Source organism: Papio anubis, chromosome 1 (assembly GCF_008728515.1).
Source record: "Papio anubis isolate 15944 chromosome 1, Panubis1.0, whole genome shotgun sequence".
NCBI lineage: Eukaryota > Metazoa > Chordata > Mammalia > Primates > Cercopithecidae > Papio > Papio anubis.
The window spans coordinates 207,827,098-207,849,332 of NC_044976.1; the positions used below are offsets into that span (position 1 = coordinate 207,827,098).

Here is a 22,235-nt window from a genome sequence, read left to right on the forward strand (position 1 = left end):
TATAAAAAAGATTCCTGACCTTTGTGAAAATAAAGATCAACCAAATGAGGTATCAAAGGCTATTTTATTAATAACTTGCTATAACAAGAGAGTCAGCTGCCATTACATGTGTTTGGCAGAGGCTGAAAAGCAGGCAGACGAGCAGGAAAACTATGTGGTGGGCAAAAGGGAAGCCTCCAGGTGTGCCCTGATTGGAGGCTGTTGGCGTGAGGAAGTTGTCTGCTAGCAATGAGCATCCCATGTGATTGGTTAGGAGAACAGATTCAGCCTCCTCTAGTTTGTCCCAAGTTGGAAGTGGGAGCTCAAATTAGGGAAGCTGCCAGTTATTAATCAAGTCCTGGCCACTTGGAGACAATTTACAGATGTTATTGCTTGTCTTCATGGACCGCTGCTAGAGACACCAGTCTGAGTATCTGCAACTTGACTTCAACAGGCTGGCTTACTGGGTTAATTATTGAACACGAAGTTGGTTTAATATGCGGGTTGCTGCAGGTTGCAGGTTGGAGTTCTAGTTTTGTACATGGTTTAGCTGTTGTCCACTAGTATGTGTAGACTCTCACCTTGCTGTCATGGTGATACATCCAAAACACAAATCGTATTGGTGATTTCTCTGCTTAAAATCCTTCAGTAGTTTCCTGTGTCTCCAGGATAAGTGCAAAGGCTCTGAGCAGGACACTAACGGTGCTCAATGGTCCCAGCTTTTCCTGTGTTTGTGGTTTTATCCAAGATCATGCTTGGCAGGAGGTTGTGCTTTATTCTAGATGAATAACAACAACATTTGCATTTCCAATGCATACACTAGACTGCTTGACAGCTCTGTTGATTGCTGTCCTTGCAGGGAACACCCTCCACCCACTGCTTTGCTCTTTATTGCCTTCATTTCAGCCTGCTTAGCCACCACCCTCTCTGGAAGCCTGCAGTGAAGGTGTTCAGCTCCTCATCTGTGCTCCCAGAACACCACGTGCCAACTTCGGCCCCAGGACTCAGCACATCACTTTCCAATTCCATCTTCATGTGTGTCTCTCTCCCATTCCAGACTGTGAGCTTCCCAAAGGCAAAATCTGTTTTCTTTGTCCTCTTCGCTGGCACTTTGAGCAGGTCCTGGCACATATTTTATGTACTGTGCTGAATAAGACAGGTAGGGGGTTAGGACCAACATTTTCCAACTTCTGTTTGAGAGTTCTTTCCAGTAAGAAACGTCTTATGAAAATGTGACATTAAAACTGAATGCTGGAATAATTGCGAGTGGTTCAATGGAACCAAATATGATTAAGGCATTTTCAGTCTGTCCTCGCTGGCATTTCCGAAAATGTCTCTATCCTGAGCTTAAGTGTGGTGACTAGTCTGCAACAGCTATTGGAAGGCAAATCCTGTTCTTTGCCTGACAATAAAAACGGGATAAAGGAGCTCTTTTTGAAGCATCTGTTTGTGTCCTGGAATGTAAATATCTGCCACTTTTCTGATTAAGACTTCAGTAAGAGAACTCTGACACTATGAGCAAAGATCCGACCTTAAGACAAAGAGAAACAGCAAATCTCAATGGTACAAGTGGTAAAAATGGCCCCGAGAGTTGATGGCATACTTTTGAAGTGGTACCTTTCTGCCAAGGCCAATAGCTGCAGGGAATGTGAAGGTTATTCTCGAAGACTAGGGAAATGTCACCAGGACCTTTGTCTCTTAGAACTGCCTCCTGCCGGCTGTGCACGGTGGCTGGCTCATGCCTGTAATCCCCGCACTTTGGGAGGCCAAGGCCAGGGGATCACGAGGTCAGGAGATTGAGACCATCCTGGCTAACACAGTGAAACCCCGTCTCACTAAAAAAAAAAAAAAAAAGAAACTTAGCCGGGTGTGGTGGCACGTGCCTGTAGTCCCAGCTGCTCAGGAGACTGAGGCAGGAGAATGTCCTGCATCTGGGAGGCAGAGGTTGCAGTGAGCTGAGATCGCACCACTGCACTCCAGCCTGGGTGACAGAGCCTCAAAATAATAATAATTATTATTATAACTGCCTTGTTCTTTCCCTCCTCCCTGACTCTAGGTAAGTGCTCTCTCCCAAAAGGCAGTTACAATTGTTCTGTAAATTAGTCTTTCCCTTTCCCTTCTTGCCCCACCAATCCGAAGACTGACGCTTCCTAAGGCATGCTTTTGATCTTGTCATTCATCTGCTCAAAATGTCGCAGTTTCTAAAGGCCCAACCAGTAGGCGTGCGTCCAAGATGATCTGTCCTAAGTCCACAACTTGTCTTTCCATTTCTAGTTGGCTATACAGTCTTTGAGTCATACTCCAGCAATTTCAGAATATGCCTTGCATGGTCCCACGTCCGTAAGTTTCTTGACTTGAAATTTTCTACATGTCTATGATGGTTTTGCTGATCTCTTTATCTTAGAGTTTTCTAGACTCACCTGAAGGGGCTGGGGAGAAAGAGTTTATTAAATATACAGATTTCTTGGTCTGGAGGCAGCTCATTACTTCTACAAAAAGTGTGCTTAAGGGAAGCAGTATTTGGGGGGAAAACTTTTGTGAGTGGAAATGCCTAAAGAACCTGTCTTCAAGTGATGTCAGTATATGATGAAAATTGGTTTTACTTGGATTGGATGACACAGATTAATAAAAATAGCAGACTCTCTAAATGACGTTTTATTCAGACATCATAGAAGAGGACAGCAACCAGTGACCTAGATCACACATTATGATGATTTTCATTTGGATTTGGTAGTCTTTAAGAAGATTGATTGCAGCATCCAAATCTATAGTACAGACTTTTGGGTGTGTCTAGATGCTGCATTTGTAAGAAGCACCCAAAGGGATTATTCTTTTTTTTTTTTTTTGTGAGACTGAGTCTCACTCTGTCACCTAGGCTGGAGGGCAGTGGTGTGATCTCGGCTCACTGCAACCTCTGCCTTCTGGGTTCAAGCAATTCTCCTGCCTCAGCCTCCCGAGTAGCTGGGACTACAGGTGCCCGCCACCACACCTGACTAATTTTTTGTATTTTTTTGGCAGAGACGAGTTTTCACCATGTTAGCCAGGATGGTCTCCATCTGACCTCATGATCCGCCCACCTCGGCCTCCCAAAGTGTTGGGATTACAGGTGTGACCCACCGCACCCAGCCAAGATTACCCTTTAGACTAAATTTTAAAGAGTCCTTGTGAGAAATAATCCAGTATCTTTCATAATGTTTTTTTGTAGTTGGTAAAACTTTATACCTGGGTAATTATTTTTTCTAGTGGATTATCAGTACAACAAAAGGCCCTGCATTACTTATTATTTTTATTTATTTATTTATTTTCTTTAGAGACAGGGTTTTGCTTTGTCACCTAGGCTGGAGTACAGTGGTGTGATCATAGCTCACTGCAGCCTCAAACTCCTGGTAACAAGTGATCCACCTGCCTCAGCTTCCCAAAGTATTGAAATTACAGGCATGAGTCACCTGCATTACAGGCATAATACACTTGAAGGCCATGTATTATTTCCCTTGAATCTCCACAGAACATGGCAGTGCTCCTTTTAGACCAGAAATCAACCATCAAATGTTAAATTCTTGGACTACAGCAGTTTGAGGGAACACAGGTTGTTTGATATTGTTACAGAGCAATAATTTGGGGGTAATAACAGGGTATTTTAATGCAATTTTATTCAATTGAGAAGATACATTCCTGAAAAAACTCAACTGCGCTCATCATTTGTAGCCTTACTAGGAAAATAAAGTTTATTCTAAGCAGGCATGTTAAACGTGCAGTTTAACAGAATGTGCTTTGAAATAATTTGACTCGAAAGACTGTAATTTCTGAACTTTCAGTAATTTAGGTGACAGATATTTGTCTGAAATTTGTTGTATTTGTAATGGCACAAGAATATTCTCAGTCCAAGCTGAAAAGCATGTATCATCCTGGATCATAGAAAATCACCAACAATATGCAGGAAAAGAAGGAACCAAAAGGACATAGATGGTTTTGAAGTAACAAACATTCTTGCTTCAAGGAGTTACCAACTGGACATAAAGCCAGGCTGAATTGTCTTGAGGAATGTACATTAATTGTGGTTTGAAACCGTGCTTTGTCAATGCTGTGTCTTTTATTTTATAAATGCAGGCACCTGTTTAAATAATTTATAGATGACCTTAAGCAGTCAATGGTCTTCTAGTGGAGATGGTTGTTAAATTAGTAAAACAGATAGATCTACAGAGAACTATTTTAGGTAGATGAAAAGAGATCCACAAAACTTTGGTCGGAGAATGAATTGAAAGTACAGTGGGTGTTCCACAACAGGGAACACTCAATGAGCTGCACAGAATTTCTCGGTGTTGGGTGTTCTGATTTGAAGCCTCATTACTTCCTCTGTATCATTAGGTAGCAAATTTACTTCATCCAAATTAAATTAATCAGTTATCTAATTAATACTTATACAATATTTTTAACAGTTGAGGGAAATCGAGGGAGGGGAGAGGATGACCGATGTCAATGTGCCATAATTAGTAATGCACCAATTAAGCCAACCTGATACGACAAATTGGATTAAAACCTAACAGATCCAGGGATGTGTTTTGCCTTTTTCCCCCCTGCAGCTGTAATGCAAAGTGAAAAAAAAAAATTCAGTGTGTACAAATGAACCTTCGGATTAGTCATGACTGTTTCATGCTGTGCTATACAGTTGAGCAACATCTTCAGGATGTGACGTTAATTGGGAGGGAAAGAACAGGTTATTTGTTCTACCAAGGCATGGTCTGACATGTTATCATATGTGGCTCCTACATGTTGTTCCATGACATGCAAATTGTCCTACAACAACAACAACGTGGTTTATTAGGAATATTCTGGTCTCTAAATTTGGTGAATCCTTATATAAATGGTGATCTAAACTGGAGAAAAATGGTAATTTAGTTTTAAGTAGACAGATATGCACAGCACGAATCTCAAAAGTTGCTCTTATTTCACCAAGTGTAAACACAACGATGGCAAATTGTGACTAAAACTTCTGTCTATCCCTCTCACACACACAACAGGCACGGCCGCTTGGCAGCAGCAATGTTTTCCACCAGAGATTAATATCATTTTACAAATCTTCTACACACAGATTTCCAGGGAGCCATTACCCACCGGGCGGACACAACCTACTTTGATTGTGAATTTACTATCCATGTTATATTACATTAGACCAACCTATCAAAAATCACTCAAGTCCTCTGCTTGTGTATTTTCTAGCATTTCTTGTCTTCATCAATACACTAGGTGTTGAAGATGGTGACTGAGTAACTCTAGAAGTCATAAATAGGTGACAATGACCATACAGAGTTTCTGATTGTAATAGGACGGGAGAAGACAAACTGCAAAGACCTAATGTCACTCCAAGCCTCTTTTTTTGAGACGGAGTCACTGTCACCCAGGCTGGAGCACAGTGGCACAATTTTGGCTCACTGCAGCCTCCGCCTCCTGGGTTCAAGCGATTCTCTTGCCTCAGCCTCCTGAGTAGCTGGGACTACAGGCGTGCACTACCACACCTGTGGCCGATATTTTTTTTTTTTTTTTTGAGGTGGAGTCTTACTCTGTCACCAGGCTGGAGTGCAGTGGCGTGATCTTGACTCATTGCAACCTCCACCTCCTGGGTTCAAACGATTCTCCAGCCTCAGCCTCCCGAGTAGCTGGGACTACAGGTGTGCACCACCATGCCCAGCTAATTTTTGTATTTTTAGTAGAGACAGGGTTTTCCATGTTGGCCAGGATGGTCTCAATCTCTTGACCTCGTGATCCGCCCACATCAGCCTCCCAAAGTGCTGGGATTGCAGGTGTTAATTTTTCTAATTTTAATAGAGATGGAGTTTCACCATGTTGGCCAGGCTGGTCTCAAACTCCTGACCTCAAGTGATCCACCCAGTTCAGCCTCCCAAAGTACTGGGATTACAGGCGTGAGTCACCACACGCAGCCAAAGCCTCATTTCTTGAAGAAAATCTTAGCTTCTAAATCTTTTTGTCTCCAAATCCCACACATCAGACTTTGAGGGAAGGTGGGGGGTGTGTACACGTGTGCTAAAGATTACAGTGGTGCAGTCTGCATACACTCAGGCCTGCAGCAATTGAGTAATATTCACTAAATTAGAACTAAACAATGTTTCTGACTTTTTCCCCTAACGTCTCATCTATGCCACTAGCATGCAGGGGGCTAAGTGGTGAAAAGGTATGTGATATTAATATTTCGCGTTCTGGCATCATAATGTCATAATGTTTCCTGCCCTCTCCATTCCCACCCTGAGCCTTAAGTCAGCCAGGACCAATCCGGACCACCTAGCTGCCAGAATCCCAACAGCAATGACATCTCAAGAGTCCTGCTTTTTCTGTGGCTCACATCCCAACCATCCCCTTCCCAAGTTCCGTACTCTCTCTTTACCTGCTCTAGTTGCCCTCTTCGACCTCCTGTCTCTTTTGTGTCCTGCACACAAGATGCTGATTCTCTGGCATTGATGACAGCTCCTCTCCTAGGTCACACTTTCCCCTTGCCCTTCAGTTTGTGCTTGCTTTTGATGTCACCATGTGTAACACAGCTGGAGTTCCTGGCTTCCCTTTACCCGGCCAGTGTTTCCCCTGAGTTTGCCATTCATCTCACAGAAGTTTTTCTTGTAATCTTAAGAGTTTTTCTTCTCTTCCCTTTGAACCAAGAAAAAAAAAAAGTCACTTCTTAGGTCCCAATTTCTTCTTTTCTGGTGCCCTCACTTGTCAAAGTGACATCTGGTTATTGGAAAGTGGCAATATGAATGGGCTAATTTGAGGGGTACTGCCCCATTTCCTGTTTAGAACTTACCAAAGAGGCACGTGTTTTTTGAAAATTGCTTTCAGAGAAAAGCCTTCTAGAACAAGCTTGTCCAACCCATGGCATGCAGGCCGCATGTGGCCCAGGACAGCTCTGAATGCAGCCCAATACAAATTCCTAAATTTTCTTAAAACATTATAATATTTTTTGTGTGTGAATTTTTTTTTTAGCTCATCAGCTGTCATTAGTATTAAGTTTATGTGTAGTCCAAGACAATTCTTTTTCTTCCAGATATAGCCCAAAGAAGTCAAAAGATTGAGCACCCATGTTCTAGACTTTTATTAAGCTTAAATTCATAGGTTTCCTTAGTTATTCAGGTTTCCTTAGTTTTTCAACCTAGTGTTATTTTTCTGTGCAAGGATTTGATCCTGGATACCATATTTCATTCAATCATCCTAATGACTTTGCCAGTTTTGGGCAGTCTTGATCAAGTATTTTGGAGTGTCTCCTAATTGAGATTTTCTTCATGTGTTTCTCATGATGAGACTGAGATTCTGAGTTTTGAGAAAGCTCACAGACGTAAGTTCTGTTTTCTTTACATCATGTCAAGGGTACATAACATCAACATGGCTTTTCACTGTTGATGTGAATCCTGGTCACCTGGCCACAGGAGTGTTTGTGAGGTTTCCCCACTGCAAAGTTATTCCCCAGCCCCTTTTCAGAAGTGTTTGGGATTCTGGCATAAGTCGTAGATGTTGGCCTCCTTTGAATTGTCTCCCACGCTTTTGGTATTGGTCCCTATGAACTAGGCGATCAAATCGTGCTTAAAACAGGTCTGTTGTCTAAGAACTTAGGGTTCTAATATTTTTACTTTGTTGGAGACGAAAAGAAAACTTCTTAGAGTTGTTGTTTATTTTTATTTGTGTTTTTAGTAGATGCCAGGCAAGGAAGGAAAATAGCTGTGATCCTTGTGGTGAAACTCTTCTGCTTCTTGGCTGTAAACCCCATCTGATAAAATCACATCGAATGAATCATACACACACACACACACACACACACAAGTGCATGTAAAACTGATGAGATCTGAGCACAGTCAATAGTTTGTGTCAATGTCAGTTTCCTGCTTGTGACATTACACTCTACTTGTGCAAAATATTACCACTGGGGAAAGCTGAGTAAAGGATGCATCTTTCTGTATTATTTCTTACAACCTGCAGGTAAAGCTACAATTATCACAAAATAATAAGTTTGAAAAGATTAAACTATTAAATACAATTTAAAGTATCTGTGTAGTTCTTTTTGTCTTTAGAATACACCTCACTAAGCCTATATAGTCAAAAAGTATATATTTTAAAGTCACTTAAAAAAACGTACTGTGGGCTTATATTATTAATGCAATATTCAGTTAGAGTTATTTGCTCATTTACTGTCATTTGTTTTCAATATCAGGGATTTCTTACTAAACTGAGTTGTGTTTTCTTAATAGGTAATGTATTTACATGATTCAAAAGTTAGCAATAATATGAAGAGATGCCTAGAAAATCTTGCTTCCTTTAGTGCCTCTTCATTTTCCTTCTCAACCCCTTATAGGTAAATGTTTTCTTATGTCATGCTTACCCTTCCAGAGTTTGTTTATATGAACAAATAATTGCCTTATCTTACTAAAGAAATCGACATACAATATATTCTATGATGCATGTTGCTCATTTCTCCAGTATATTTTAGAATAACAATATATTCTCTCTTTATCATAATACATGGAGAACATCCTTATTCTTTTTAAAAACTATATTAGATTGTATTCCACCACAAGGATGTACCATAGTTTACTCAGTTTTCTTTTGCAGAACATTAAGCTAACAGATAATACCACAGTGAGTAGCCTGGTACATATGAAATTTCTTACTTATTCAGGAATAACTGTAGTGTGCATTGCTAGAAGTTTGATTGTCAGGTTTAAAAATTAAAGAATTTGCAATGTTACTAGATACTGTCAGATTTTCCTCCATAAGTATTGAACCATTTTGCGCTTCTTCCAGAGATTACAAGTGTCTCTTCAACAGCATTATTTTCAAACTTCTGTATTTTCCCCAATTTGATAGCTAGGAAATGATTATTACCATAGTTAATTTTTATTCATTTTATTATGAGTGAGGTTGCGCATCTTCACAGATGCTTAAATGCTATTTGTAATTTGTTTTTTGTGTGATTTGTCTTTTTATGTCCTTTGTTTAGTTTTTCCCGTTGGGGTGCTCTTCTATTTCTAGAAGTTTAAAATGTATATATTACATATATATACACACATACTATGTATAATTGATATATATTTTAAATACATTTATTTGTATTTAAATACATATATTTAAATACATGTATTTAAAGCATTTAAAAAATAATATATTATTTTAAATATGTGTTTATTATATATTATATATTTTATAAATATATATCATACAATATATTATGTGATATATATGAATATATTATATGCAGCTTATATATAATGTATATGTTTAACTTACATATTATATAGCATTATATTAATAGACTATAGGAAATGCTTAGAAATTCAGGTGTGTATACATATCTATGTAATCACATAGATATGTATATATACTTATATATTTACTTCTTTGGGTTTTTAAACCGACATCCTGTGGCTCAAAAGGAGATACAGTGAGCGTTGAACAAGTCAAATCCTCCATTTGTAACCATTCCCAAACTAGAAGATGAACACAATCAATACGTATATTACGATTAGACAACAAAGGTTAACACAATCAGTTCCAGGTACTGATCTCAAAGCTCAGAATAACAAACACATTCCATTATGAATCACAAAACATTCCATTAGTTAATAAATGAACCCCGTACAATGCCTGGTGATGTAGTAGATACTTAATAAATATTTATTGAAATAATTAATGATATTTGGAATGTTTTATTTATTTTAAAACGTATTACTGATTGACTAAAATATGTTAGCTATGTTAATCCAAGTTCTGTGTGTCCCAGTTTTGAGTTCCTTTTACCTTGTATTAACTACATCAGTTCCTCCAGGTAGACACCTAACAATTGTTATTGTTGACATGATTGCAACTATGTAAAAAAGATACATACAGCAGATTCTTGTATGAAATACACCAGAATGGTTGTCACTTTTCTAGATGCCGAGACAATAGATGATTCTCAACTTCATTCTCCTTTTATATATTATCACATTTTCCATAATAAATTTCACTACACTGTTAATGGTTAAACATTCCTTATTTTTTTTTAAATGCAAATGGGGCCAGGTGCAGTGGCTCATGCCTGTAATCCCAGCACTTTGGGAGGCTGAAGCAGACGGATCACCTGAGGTCAGGAGTTCGAGACCAGCCTGGCCAACATAGTGAAACCCCGTCTCTACTAAAAATACAAAAATTAGCTGGGCGTGGTGGCAGGCACCTGTAATTCCAGCTACTTGGGAGGCTGAGGCAGGAGAATCACTTGAACCTGAGAGGTGGAGGTTGCAGTGAGCCAAGGTCATGCTATTGGACTTCAGCCTGGGGACAAGAGCAAGACTTTGTCTCAAAAAAAAAAAAAAAGCAAATGCTTTTACTACTGATACATTTGGGCGGTGAGCCATATACAGGCAGTTTTGCCATATTTTGGCAGTTGTTCCATATTTTGGTCCCATTGCAATGGAAGCTATAAAACTTCTAACTGGGGAAGTTTAGGTAAATAACAAAAACTATTACAACCATTAACAAGACTTTACCCCCAGTGCAATGGGTTTATTAAAAACAAGCAATACAAGGATGCAAGGGTATGACTATATACCTTAGTTTCTGATAGCCATTCTTGATATGAAAATAGCTGAAAAGAGATCCCAGAGCAACCAGGGATTCTTCTATAATAAACTATGGCTGTCAAGATGAAAGCAAATTCATCCATTCTCTGCAGAGTAACTCTTATTAATTATATGAGCATGATTTTCTTCCCGGAGAGTTATTTAAGTGAGCATTTTCTCCCACCGCTGTGGGATGTGGTCAGGCACACTTGAACTTTGAGGAGTGTGCCTTTGATTCTCTTATTTCTGACTAAATTGCTAAAAGTCAGACATTGTGTGGAAATGGATTTTGGTACCAGCCGACATGAAGCAAGATCACTTAGCATCCTCCTGGTGCGCCAAGGTTTTCCTTTGAAGTCTGTTCAAGGGAAAGGTTGTGCTTTCCGACAACATAGAAATTATTCTCCTGGACTGTGCTTTGAGTTTATCAATTTGTGGAGGTCATATCCTGAGCAAAACTACAAAGAATTGCATTCAGCCAGCATCGAAGACCTTTGCCATGTAGAGACACTATACGCTGAGACGATCTAGGGTAGAGGGGAAAGGGTATTTTTAAAAAAGAGGAGAATCGAGGGCATGATAAACGTTACTGCCCTAAATGCATACTTTACTTTTTTCCTTCAATGTATACATCAAAGTATTAAATTATACAACTATTTATAATCCTTTCATTTGCAAGTCTTGCTGCTGTTGATGGTGCTGATGACAATGATGATTGTATTTTCCCTAAACACGACTCATCCCTATAATTCTTTGAACCTTTTCATACTTCATGCTTCAGACCACATAGTGGTTAAATTACGCCAAATTAGTGATAGCTCTTACTATTTCGACACTTATTTTCACTAGCCCTTGCTGAGTCTGCAAGCTTTGTGCAATATCTGCATTTATCTGTGATTCCCCCGGGCAAGCTTTAAGGATACTCATGAAGAGACCTGATCAAGTTCCCAGTGCTATCACGAATTAATTCTCCCATCATGGCCCTAGTGCTGCTTTTTTTTGACACCACTAACACCACCACTAAAGACACATCAAATTTTGGAGAGTGTCAAAGCAGCACATTCTTGGTCTCCATACCCACCTTGTGAAGATGGAGCTGAACTCTGAGATGAGAAGGCTGCCTTCATTACTGATTTGTTTGACACTTTTATACATAGACCTATACCCTGAAGTCTCATAAGTGGAACATGCCTCTTTATTTGGATTTTTAGCCCCTTTCCTCACTAGGGTTTAGAAAGCAGCCTGGAGGTTGGCATAAGGAGATGACTGATTTCTGAGACTGACCTGGGCTGCATTCTCTGCTTTCATGCCGTCCAATGGTCGAGCCCCTTCCATGTGAGTCTCACTTCCTTCTTTAGGTTTAGCTTGCCATCCCCTAGGGTGCCATCATCAAATGCTTTGACAAAGGCAATGGGTCACTTCCTAACTTCCTCTATATTGTAGCATGAGCTATATGTCAGAAAGCATGGTCATATTCTTAACTTTACTAATTATTCACTTCCATGAGCCTACACAGTTTCTTACCTCTGAGTTTCTGTTTTCTCATTTGTAAAACAGGGCAGAAATACCTCCCCAAGAGAGTTATAAAAACGACATGACATAATATACGCAACATTTAAAATGCCCTTCTACCCATTACAGACCCTAATATGGTAATGCATTAGTATTGGGTAACTTAGTGAGCTGAGAATCTTCTGGATGAAAGCAGGGAAAATAGGAAGTTCTCTGGCCAAATGAAGGAAAGGATTAGGTTCTCCGTATCTCTCTCTACTCCAGAAAATTCCCTTCTGGAGGAAAAAGTGAGTATGATTAGGAAATAGATACAAGCATTGGAGTAGTTTTGAGAAAAGGTAAAGTGATCACCCATGATGCGACTAAGAACATGATATCAACCTCAAGTCTGTGGAAATTCTGGATTTTTTCCTTCCCACACTTGTCAAATTCACATTTTATATGAATTCACATAAAATTCACATTTTATGTAAAATTCACATAAAATACACATTTTATGAACTATGCCAGGTGAGTGGAACTCTAGATGCTTCAAGATTTCACAGCCTAGAAAGGTGGGAAAATATCACTGGTAGCAGCAGAGGCGAAAGAATTTACAATGAAGCATGTAGAAGGTCTCAACGTCTGTATACAGTCTTGGGTTTGAGATATTTCCAGGACTGCTGAGAAAGGGAATTGTCTTCTCAAATAAAATACATCAACAAAGTAGCTACCTGGGAGCATCACAACAGGTTGCGTGCATCATGGTATTGTCATTATCTCATCTCTATTGTAAGAGAGAAAGAAACATATCTTAATTTTCTTTGCTTCTCTCAAAGTATGAGCTCGTAACCCTGTACATAATAGGCTACAATAATTTTATAACTAATTTTATAATTGTTGAAATAAAACATCCAAAGACTAAATTTGCCTTAGAATAGTCATTTGACTATTGTGTATCTGACTATGACAATTCCACATTGTACTTTTGACAGCTTCTCATTGTCCCAGCACTATGACAGTTCCATATTGTACTTTTGACAGCTTATTGTTCCAGCAGCTACTTCCAGACCTGCTGTCCAGCAGTCTGCTGCATCTGAAACTCACAGGGAACAGGACTCTTTGCCACAGAGGAAAGAGCCAATGTTCTGAACGCTCTGTGAATGGGGTAGAGTTGCCCTGTGATTTCTTCATTATGAATATGCTGGTGACCTTGGCAGAATTATGCTGCTATGATGTGTTCCTTACACACTTCTTTTTCCTGGCTTTTGTCCAATTACCTTCATTCAATTCACCAAGGTGGCTGCTCCTGTATATTTATCTTATTTTTTCCATGTTTAGTCTAGTGTAGCCAGAGACCAATAAACACGTCCTTCATTCCTAGAAACCGATGGCAATTCAGAACCTCATTTACTGAGGGCGTTGTCCTGCCACTTTCTGTTAAATGGAACTGGTAGAAAAGCAGGGGAAAGTTGGCCTGACTCTGGCTTTGACACTGCATTTTCAGAGCTCACGTTCTGTTGGAAAGAACAATCATTAAATGGGTCAGGCAAGCTCAGGATTTCAATTTAGGGAGTTTTGCTGAATTTGAGTTAGTTCTAAGGTTGTGAGAAAAAGGATTTGCTGTGATATTCCATACCAGCAGTGTAAGTCTAAGAAGATGACGGCAGGCTCTTGGGGAAGAATTCTAATGGGAGCCTATTGATTAAAGAAAATGTTCAGTTCTTATGCCATATAAAGATCTTCCTCTTTTAAAAATCCATCAAAGGGTCATATTTTGGAAAAATACTTGCAGAGAAGCAAATTATGAGTAGTCACTGTAGTCACTACATCAACATTTTGTATAGTGCCTACTTAGAACAATGGCAATGCCAACTTTCAACAAATTTTTATTCATGAATACTTGCTGTATCCAATCTGTTCTTAATGAAATGTGATGTGAAATGGAGGCAAGTTAGATTACTGACAGCCAAGAATCCCTGAAATACTATCTCGCCTCTTGAAGGTCAGTTTTTGTAGGGATAAAATGAGACAATCATTCTTACTTCCGTTGTTAAATGAGACTTTCTCCATTGTCTTGGAGTTTCTGCAAAAGTTGCAAAGCTGGAGACAATAGATGATAGTTGAATCCTTCCTTGTTCTAAAGATTAAGCTGAACAGGAGTCTAGGAGCCTCTCCAGTGTTTACTGTGACCCTCAACCTCCCATTGTGGGGAAAAGAAAGATCAGACTGTTACTGTGTCTATCTAGAAAGAAGTAGATATAAGAGACTCCATTTTGTTCTGTATTTGAGATGCTGTTAATCTGTGACCCTTCCCCCAACCTTGTCCTTGCAAGAGACATGTGCTGTGGTGACTCAAGGTTTAAAGGATTTTGGGCTGTGCAGGGTGTGCTTTGTTAAACAAGTGCCTGAAGGCAGTATGCTTGTGAAAAGTCATCACCATTCTCTTAATCTCAAGTACCCAGGGACACATACACTGCCCAAGGTCGCAGGGACCTCTGCCTAGGAAAGCTAGGTATTGTCCAAGGTTTCTCCCCATGTGATAGTCTGAAATATGGCCTCGTGGGAAGGGAAAGACCTGATCGTCCCCCAGCCTGACACCCGTGAAGGGTCTGTGCTGAGGAGGACTAGTATAAGAAGAAAGAAGGCCTCTTGGCAGTTGAGATAGAGAAAAGCATCTGTCTCCTGCTCATCCCTGGGCAATGGAACATCTCCGTGTAAAACCTGATTGTATGTTCTGTTTACTGAGAAAGGGGAAAACTGCCTTAGGGTGAAAGGTGGGACTTGCTAGCGCAATGCTGCTCTTTATGCACTAAAAACGTTTATGGAGATGTTTGCATATGCATATCAAGGCACAGCACTTTTCCTTAAACTTAAGTCACAGAGATCTTTATTCATATGTCTTACTGCACACCTACCTACGATGATCCTATTATCCTGCCACTTCCTTTTTTCTAAGATGGTAAAGATAATGATCAATAAATACTGAGGGAACTCAGAGACCTGTGCCGGGATGGGTCCTCTGTATGCTGAGCGTGAGTCCCCTGGGCCCACTTTTTCTTTCTCTATACTTTGTCTCTGTGTCTCATTTCTTTTCTCAAGTCTCTCGTTCCACCTAACGAGAAACGCCCACAGGTGTGGAGGGGCAGGCCACCCCTTCATCCCATCTCAATAGAACAAGAGAGAAGACTAGGGAATTTGGGAAACATTCCTAGAATGTCAACCCAGTAGAAGTTCTGGGCCATTTTCTCTCCTCCCTCTGCCAGGGAGTGGAGAGCATGATCCCCAGGTCAATCAGTTGGAGGGACTTTAAGAGGATGTTCACAGAGATGTCCTGGCCGGAGAAGTTGTGCAAAAGCATGGTGAGGTGGAAGTGAGAGGCTTCTGGGAAGGCCTTGAGTTGTTCCCTGAGAAGTGAGGCCCATAGAGGATGCAGAGACTCTTTGCTGGGAGAGTGCTGGAGTGAGAGGAGAAAAGGATCAGGGTGGGGCCTGCCCTTCTCTCCATTGGCAAGAATACGTACATTTCCTGTGAGCCAGAAGGATGCTGTTAAATTCAGTCAGTCCTGAAGCGGGAGATTTTGGCAATAAGTAGAGTTGGTGTCAGGGAAGCCTACAGAGGCCAGGCAGTGACCCTTTGGGGACTCTTTTGGGAAACTGCAATATAAAAGACTGTGTGTGTGTGTGTGTGTGTGTGTGTGTGTGTGTGTGTGTGTGTGTTTGCGAGTGCCTCCTGAAGAACCACCCCCACCACCCCCTGACAAGCAGCCTTTCATTCATGAGTATTGATAAGTGAATATGTCAGTGTCCAAAAGTTTTTGTGATTTTCTTCTAATTGGCAACACGTTTGCCCCTACTCAAGTGCAGCCCCACCCGCACTGGTCAGTACTTCGAGGCCATGAGTGTCACGATTTTCTTCTAATTTGCCACACATGCGCCCCTCCCCAGGTGCAGCCCCACCCGCACTGGTCAGAGGCCATGAGCATCAAGACTGAATGTAAAACACACCAGTGCATAATGAAAAGCTCAGAAAGGAAAGCTCTTAAGAGCATGATCACAAGGACTCTGTGAAGGAAGATCGTGTTACACATAGAAAGTGATTGTAAGTATTTCCATGTTACTCTGATAGAAATATTTCTGAAAAAATCCGTCAAGTAGTGTTTGTTTTAATAGAGGGCACACCTTGCTCCTGACTTACATGATCAAACTAAAATTCTATTGCCCTGAAAACATTTTCCCAAAGTATTATTAAAGCAAATAAGTAATTTAATTTAATAAATGATTAAGATCGTAGAAACAAAAATAGAGATAAACAAGGTATAAATGTTTATTATTTTAAATCATTTCAGTTCATTTTCAGTTCTGGTTCATTGGCACTAAAATTTAAAGGAAAAATATGGGCTAGAAAATATTGAACAGAAAAATCACTTATCTGCCGCGATATCTTCCGAATTATTCTTGTTTGTTTTTCACACCCCCTTTTCCAGTATTTTAAAATTATATTTTCATGATGTCATGTTCATTTATTCAAATACTGACAGATTTTTCCACCTGTGTTGTAACCTGTGTTTATGCTACACCGAAAGAGCATGGAGAGAGAGCAAGACAGCAATTCAAAAACGTAGCCAGGGATAACTTGAAAAAATGCAGAACTCCACAACACAATGGGTAGCACTTTTAATTAAATTTGTAGTCGACTGATAATAAAATTGATAATTTGACTTGTATTTTCTTTTAAATCTCCTTTAATTCTTAAAAATAAGATACAGTAGTATCATTTTCTATTCTGAGTTATACTTGTTCAGATTCAAGCTCAGGGCATTGTTGTTTCTGAGGCATCTGCCATGGAAAAATACATAGGACATATATTCTAAACCTTTGCAATAATCCCCACAAAGATGTATCCGATCAGTTACATACAGCTGGAACTTACACGGGCCCGCAGGCCCTTTGTTCAAATGACTAATCATTTTTTCCTGGTGTATCAAGTGATAAGGGTAGAAATCACTCCTTTTCTTGACACCAGGTCAAGAGAGGCAGGCTTATTTCTTTAAGCCTGTAGAGATCTACTTTGAAAAGAACTGAATGGTATGCAGCATTTTTCAATGCCAAATGGCCTACTTAAGATTTTTATCAGAGATTCTTATTTCTAGTAATGTCAAGTTTGGATATGCAGATCAAACCTTCAGTGAAAATGCCTGAAACTCCTTAGACATAGTAAAGAGCTGACAAGAAAGGAAGGAGCTCCCTGGCCAGCATCTAAGAGGAAATGAGAGAGAGAGAGTGCACCAGGGCACCAGCTGGCTAGAGCCACTTTAGCCCGGAGGGTATTTGTGGAGCTCAGTGATGCGGGGCCCACAGATGCTCAAGGAGAGGAGTCAATGGGGAATGCTCTGCATTAGTCTGAGATCCCAAAGGCACCCCTCTCAGAGTAGAAGTGAATTAGATTTACACCTCCACCTCTCTACCACAGGGAACAGCAGGGAAATGGCTGCTTTCTGTCTTAGGTTGAGTTTTCACACAGCTGACTTTAAAGACTGTATTAGTCAGCAATCTAGGAGAAATGGAACCAATGAGAGATTATCTATCTACCTATGAATCATCTGTCTCTCTATTTCAATATCTATTTATTATAAGAAATTGTCTCATGTGATTACGAAGGCTGGGAAGTCCAACGATCTGCCTTCTGCAAACTGGAGACCCAGAAAAGCTGGTACTATAATTCAGTCCAAGTCCGAAGGCCTGAGAAGCAGGGAAGCTGAAGGTACAAATGCCAGTACAAAGGCTGGAGAAACTGACGAACAGTGTCCTAACTCAAGCAGTGGGGCAGGACCAAAAGGGACAGATTTTGTCCATTTCTGACTTTGGTTCTATTCAAGACCTCAACAGATTGGATGATGCTCCCCACAGTGGCTGGGTGATTTACTTCACTGGGCCCACTGCTTCCAATGCTGATCTCATCCAGAAACACCTTCACAGACTCACTCGTAAACAACGTTTAATGTGAGCACCACGTCGCCCAATAAAGTTGACCACCACAGAGGCAGATTTGAGTACAAATAGTTTATTGGCAGCCTTGGCGGATGCTGTATCATGCAACCGATATTCCCCCTTCATGAAAGACACACTCATTCCGCTACATCTATGAGTGTGGGTGGCAGCTGGCTCTCAGGTGAATGCCTCTCCAGGATTTGCCCTCAGCTGAAGAGAGCTCCTCATCCATGGTCACCCCTTCCCTGGTATCAGCCACATCCAGTGACTTGTTGGTGCAGGGGATATATAGGCCCGGCCTCCTTGTCTGAAGGTGAGAAATCTCTGAGGGTCATTCCTATTCTGAAGCTCCCTGTGGGGTCATTTGAGGCCTCTGTGGAAACTGCATTGTGGTTTAGCTTTTCCCTCTGCTCAATTCTACTGAATCTGCCTTCACAGATCCTTCAATAAGCCTCTTTTGTATAAAATCTCAGAGACTCGGAGTTTGTTCCCTGGGGAACCAAATGACAAGAAGCAATTCCAGAGAATGTGGAAATAAGCTAAGAAAGGGAAGAAGATGAACAGATCGTGTTAGGCAACCGATGACTGCTTGGGGAAACTGCAGCTTAATCCCGCTGCGAGCCCTGTGAGATGGCACAGAACATGCCTCAGAGGGACAAGGACATTTGACTATTTTTCACCAACTTTCGTTCATGATCAATTGAGAGTTGTTTTCAGGACTGTCCACTGTCATGTCCCCAGCATCACCAGCCTGCCTGGAAAATATTTCAGCACTCTTCCACGATCCCAGGAATGTCAGGGGACATGCAGTAAGAACCACTTCAGGAATGGAAATGAGGAGTTTTGATGGGATGTGATCAAAACATCAATGACAGTCACTATAATTTGATTCTGAAGGAGCAGAGTAAAATAGGAAAAGGGAAATAACCTCAGTAGTTGTGGCAAAGATCCAGTTCCAATGTGAATTCACGCCCCTTGCGCACACTACCTCTCCATGGTCCGTGGACTTGACACCCTGTAAACTTGCTTTAACTGGGTCTAGACTGGTACTGACTCCAACAGCCTGAAAGAAGGAAGTTCAAATCTGCTATAAAAGAAGAATCCATCATCCTAGGTATTGGTAAATACCCACGTATGTATTTTTAAAGAACAATATAAAGAAAAAAGTAAACATAAATTCAAATGGAGAAGTTGAGAAGGCACAGAGAGGGAAAACCTGTTGAAGCAATAAAAAAGAAAACCTAGACTTATAAGGACTCTGGCTACTGGACTTGTAAGAGATTGCACAAAAACTAGTTTATTATGAATACAGGGAAAAACATAAGCTTGAGTATATTTGCAGCAATAGAACTTTATAAGATGACTAGGCATATTTGAAAAAATAGAATGTCTGGAAATGAAAATAAAAATTTCAATGAATCTGAAATTCAATACTCAGTAGAAAGATTAACAGCTGACTAGAATGTGCTGATAAGGAAATGACAGATGTGTCATAAGAAATTATGAAGAATATAAAATTGAAGAATGTTAAAATGTGTGGTAAGAAGACAAGAAAAGTATGCTTGTAATTCAAGTTCCAGAGTAAAAGAAGTGGGAGCAAAAAACATTTGAAAAATTAGTGGCCAAAATTGTGCAAATTTGCTGAAAGCTAAAACCCACAGATCAGAAAATCTCAATAAATCCCAAGAAGAATAAATATAAAGAAAACCACACCAAGTCACAAAAACTCTTGCTTAAACTATGTGATAAAGAAAACCATCTGAGGCAGAAAAAAAGACTACTTATAGAAGAGTGAAGATAACAATTATAACCTGCCTTATTACCAGAAACTGTGCAACCCAGAAAAAAAAAAAGAAAATAAGATATTTGAAGTTCCAGAAAAAAGGAAAGGTTGTCAAACTCGAATTTTATACCTAGAATGAATATTTTTTAAACATGAAGGTGAAATAAAGGTGAGAGACTCCTTTACCAGCAGATCTGTACTACAAGAAATGTTAAGGAAAGTTCTTTAGGCAGTAAGAAAATGACACCAGATACAATTTAGATCCATGCAAAAAGTTTAATAGTGTCAGAATAGTAAACTGTGGCATATTCATACAACAGAATGCTATTAACAATATAAAGGAACAAACTATAAATACACATAAAATGTAAATGAAGAATATAAAATCTTTAAAAAGATTTGCTGAATGGTACATATTCATACTGAAAAATTTATGTAAAGTTGTAAAACAGACAAAACTAATCTATGGTGAAAAATATCAGAACAGTAATTTTTTTGGAAGTGTGAGTGAAGGATTGGCTGAGAAGGAACATGAGATTACTTTCTGAGTTCATGGTAATATTTTATATTTCTATAGAGGTTTGGGTTTCAGAGGTGTATATGCTTGTCAAAATTGAATAAACATACACATTAGATGTGTTCATTTCATTTAAGTAAATATACATCTAGAGATAAAACTAAACAAATATTGGACTCTGGTTAATAAGATGCATGCTGATTATCTCTAGGGAGGTCTGCCATCTGCAATTTATTTTGAAATGTATCAAAAAGCAATTAATAAATTGATAGAAAAGTAAGTAGACATATAGTAATACAGGAAGATAGAATAAAGATGGAAGCTACACAGGTGCTCACTGACTTCAACTTTGCTCTATATTGGAAATTGTTCATAATAAAATTTTAAAGAACAATGAGGAAAAATGTTAAAACCCAAATTATAAATCTTTTAGAAACTAATACTGAAAAATGCTTCATGACATTGTGGATTTCTTAATGCAAGGCACAAAGAGAATGAACCATAAAGTAACAGAGTAATGAATTCAACTACATTGTATTCAAGAACTTCCCTTCATCAAAAGACAGGATGAATAGAGCACGAAGATGAGTTACTGGGCGCAGGATATCTGCAACATGTAACTGACCTAATTTCCAGATCCTACAGAGAACTACAAGTCAAATTAATTGGTTTAATTTAAATCAATTAACGAAGAAAAGTCAGGAAGCATAATAGAAATATTGAGTCAAATAACTGCTTGGGAATTTCACCAAAAAGGCAGTTTGAAGAATGCTTGGTAACATGTAATTAACCAATGTAAATTAACACCCCCATACCAAAATATCTCAACAAACCATGTATATTTACAAAGTCTAAAACACATCATGCTGCTGAAGACGTGGACCAGTGAAACTATCCACTGTTGCTGTATTTGGAAAAATTCCATCAGGAAACTATCTGACATTATCTAATAAATTCAAATATGGAAAAATATGAAAAAATAAATTCATCCCTATATGTATAGAGAAAACCTCACATATATGTGCCAGTATGGTGGATGTATAATACATTTCATTTCAGGCTTGTATACCCCTTCCCTAAAAATACAAAAAAAAAAAAAAATTCAATGAACCCACCAACTCGGAAAGAAACAGAAACATAATGTTGAACAAGAGAATCAAGACACAAAATACGTTGTATGAGTCATTCACATAAAGTTCAAAATGAGGCGAAACAAATCCATATTCAGAATGCATATCTCATTGGTGAAGCCATATAGAAAAAATCACCATCATCAGCAGCAGCATGAAGACAATGGTTGCCCTTAGAGGGCAGTGACGTCACTGTGCCTGGGGAGGGCTCGCAATGAGTGTGCCCCTGGGACGCTGGCAATGTTCTATTTATTTCTTCACCTGAGTGGCAACGACATGCTTGGTCATTTTATTAGTTAAAATATACAGATATGTATAAACACAAATATGTTTGATTCACTTTTCTATAGTCATGCTATATTTTACAAGGAAAAATCAGGCCAGGCTCAGTGGCTCATGCCTGTAATCCCAGCACTTTGGGAGGCCAAGGCGGGCAGATCACTTGAGGTCAGGAGTTCAAGACCAGCCTGACCAACATGAAGAAATCCCATCTCTACTAAAAATACAGACAATTAGCCGAGCGTGGTGGCTCATGCCTGTAATCCCAGCTACTTGGGGGCTGAGGCAGGAGAATTGCTTGAACCTGGGAGGCGGAGGTTGCGGTGACCTGATTTTGTGCCATTGCACTCCAGCCTGGGCAACAAGAATGAAACTCCATCTCGAAAAGAAAAAAAGAATCAAAATATTGCTTTTCATAAAACAATATTATTGATAATGATTCTATATTTTGACATAAGCATCACAAAATGGCATTTT

At 39.5% G+C, this 22,235-nt stretch overlaps 1 long non-coding RNA gene across 1 annotated transcript in view; it reads left to right on the top strand.

Moving 5' to 3' along the window:
- The window catches only part of LOC108583521, a 492,012-nt gene that overhangs the window by 448,151 nt on the left and 21,626 nt on the right, over positions 1 to 22,235 (top strand). Inside the window, exon 4 of the long non-coding RNA XR_004180355.1 lies at positions 16,007 to 16,160. This is a non-coding gene — a long non-coding RNA (uncharacterized LOC108583521). The remainder of the gene's footprint in view (positions 1 to 16,006; positions 16,161 to 22,235) is intronic.